This window comes from Ipomoea nil, unplaced genomic scaffold, assembly GCF_001879475.1.
Source record: "Ipomoea nil cultivar Tokyo-kokei standard unplaced genomic scaffold, Asagao_1.1 scaffold1900, whole genome shotgun sequence".
Classification (NCBI taxonomy): domain Eukaryota; kingdom Viridiplantae; phylum Streptophyta; class Magnoliopsida; order Solanales; family Convolvulaceae; genus Ipomoea; species Ipomoea nil.
This window is the reverse complement of record NW_017618328.1, coordinates 751,966-755,054: the sequence shown is the minus strand read 5'-3', so window position 1 is coordinate 755,054 and position 3,089 is coordinate 751,966.

The window sequence follows — 3,089 nt, the reverse complement described above, 5'->3', positions numbered from 1 at the left end:
TTTTCTCGCCGAGTCACTCAGTCGAGGCGACTCCTTAGGCTTTTTCTTTTCTTAGAAACGGTTTAGGGTCAGTGCCCGTTGTTTCTTTTTATACTCGCCGAGTCCCTCAGTCGAGGTGACTCCTTTTGGCTTTTTCTCGAAACGACTAAGGGGCGTGGGCCCTTGTTTCCTATCTTTTCACGCCGAGTCCCTCAGTCGAGGCGACTCCTTTTGGCTTCTTCTCGAAACAACTAAGGGTTTGGGCCCTTGTTTCCTGTCTTTCTCGCCGAGTCCCTCAGTCGAGGCGACTCCTTAGGCTTTTTCTTTTCTTAGAAACAGTTTAGGATCAGTGCCCCGTTGTTTCTTTATATACTCGCCGAGTCCCTCAGTCGAGGCGACACCTTTTGGCTTTTCCCCGGAAACGACTAAGGTGCTGGGCCCTTGTTTCCTATCTTTTCTCGCCGAGTCCCTCTCTCGAGGCGACTCCTTAGGATATTTCTTTTCTTAGAAACGGTTTAGGGTCAGTGCCCCGTTGTTTCTTTATATACTCCCCGAGTCCCTCAGTCGAGGGGACTCCTTTTGGCTTCTTCTCGAAACGACTAAGGGTCTGGGCCCTTGTTTCCTATCTTTTCTCGCCGAGTCCCTCAGTCGAGGCGACTCCTTAGGCTTTTTCTTTTCTTAGAAACAATTTAAGGTCAGTGCCCCGTTGTTTCTTTATATACTCGCCGAGTCCCTCAGTCGAGACGACTCCTTTTGGCTTTTTCTCGAAATGACTAAGGGTCTGGGCCCTTGTTTCCTATCTTTTCTCGCCGAGTCCCTTAGTCGAGGCGACTCCTTAGGCTTTTTCTTTTCTTAGAAACGGTTTAGGGTCAGTGGCCCCGTTGTTTAATTATATATTCTCAACGATTCCCTCAGTCGAGGCGACTCCTTTTGGCTTTTTCTCGAAACGACAAAGGTCTGGGCCCTTGTTTCCTATCTTTTTTCTCGCCAAGTCCTCAGTCTAGGCGACTCCTTAGGCTTTTTCTTTTCTTAGAAACGGTTTAGGGTTAGTCCCCCGCTGTTTCTTTATATACTCGCCGAGTCCCTCAGTCGAGGCGACTCCTTTTGGCTTTTTCTCGGAAACGACAAAGGGTCTGGGTCCCCGTTTCCTATCTTTTCTCACTGAGTCCCTCAGTGGAGGCGACTCCTTAGGCTTTTTTCTTTTCTAAAAACAGTTTAGGGTTAGTTCCCCGTTGTTTCTTTATATACTCGCCGAGTCCCTCAGTCGAGGCGACTCCTTTTTGCTTTTTTCTCGGAAACGACTAAGGGTCTGGGCCATTGTTTCCTATCTTTTCTCGCCGAGTCCCTCAGTCGAGGCGACTCCTTAGGCTTTTTCTTTTCTTAGAAACGGTTTAGGGTCAGTGCCCCGTTGTTTCTTTATAATCTCACCGAGTCCCTCAGTCGAGGCGACTGCTTTTGGCTTTTTCTCGGAAACGACTAAGGGGCATGGGCCCTTGTTTCCTATCTTTTCTCGCCGAGTCCCACAGTCGAGGCGACTCTTTAGGCTTTTTCTTTTCTTAGAAACGGTTTAGGGTCAGTGCCCCGTTGTTTCTTTATATACTCGCCGAGTCCCTCAGTCGAGGCGACTCCTTTTGGCTTCTTCTCGGAAACAACTAAGGGTCTGGGCCCTTGTTTCCTATCTTTTCTCGCCAAGTCCCACAGTCGAGGCGACTCTTTAGGCTTTTTCTTTTCTTAGAAACGGTTTAGGGTCAGTGCCCCGTTGTTTCTTTATATACTCGCCGAGTCCCTCAGTCGAGGCGACTCCTTTTGGCTTCTTCTCGGAAACAACTAAGGGTCTGGGCCCTTGTTTCCTATCTTTTCTCGCCGAGTCCCTCAGTCGAGGCGACTCCATAGGCTTTTTCTTTTCTTAGAAACGGTTTAGGGTCAGTGCCCCGTTGTTTCTTTATATACTCGCCGAGTCCCTTAGTCGAGGCGACTCCTTTTGGCTTTTTCTCGGAAACGACTAAGGGGCTGGGCCCTTGTTTCCTATCTTTTCTCGCCGAGTCCCTCAGTCGAGGCGACTCTTTAGGCTTTTTCTTTTCTTAGAAACGGTTTAGTTTCAGTGCCCCGTTGTTTCTTTATATACTCCCCGAGTCCCTCAGTCGAGGCGACTCCTTTTGGCTTCTTCTCGGAAACGACTTAGGGTCTGGGCCCTTGTTTCCTATCTTTTCTCGCCGATTCCCTCAGTCGAGGCGACTCCTTAGGCTTTTTCTTTTCATAGAAACGGTTTAAGGTCAGTGCCCCGTTGTTTCTTTATAAACTCGCCGAGTCCCTCAGTCGTTGCGACTCCTTTTGGCTTTTTCTCGGAAACGACTAAGGGTCTGGGCCCTTATTTCCTATCTTTTCTCGCCGAGTCACTCAGTCGAGGCGACTCCTTAGGCTTTTTCTTTTCTTAGAAACGGTTTAGGGTCAGTGCCCCGTTGTTTCTTTTTATACTCGCCGAGTCCCTCAGTCGAGGTGACTCCTTTTGGCTTTTTCTCGGAAACGACTAAGGGGCGTGGGCCCTTGTTTCCTATCTTTTCACGCCGAGTCCCTCAGTCGAGGCGACTCCTTTTGGCTTCTTCTCGGAAACAACTAAGGGTTTGGGCCCTTGTTTCCTGTCTTTTCTCGCCGAGTCCCTCAGTCGAGGCGACTCCTTAGGCTTTTTCTTTTCTTAGAAACAGTTTAGGATCAGTGCCCCGTTGTTTCTTTATATACTCGCCGAGTCCCTCAGTCGAGGCGACACCTTTTGGCTTTTTCCCGGAAACGACTAAGGTGCTGGGCCCTTGTTTCCTATCTTTTCTCGCCGAGTCCCTCTCTCGAGGCGACTCCTTAGGATATTTCTTTTCTTAGAAACGGTTTAGGGTCAGTGCCCCGTTGTTTCTTTATATACTCCCCGAGTCCCTCAGTCGAGGGGACTCCTTTTGGCTTCTTCTCGGAAACGACTAAGGGTCTGGGCCCTTGTTTCCTATCTTTTCTCGCCGAGTCCCTCAGTCGAGGCGACTCCTTAGGCTTTTTCTTTTCTTAGAAACAATTTAAGGTCAGTGCCCCGTTGTTTCTTTATATACTCGCCGAGTCCCTCAGTCGAGACG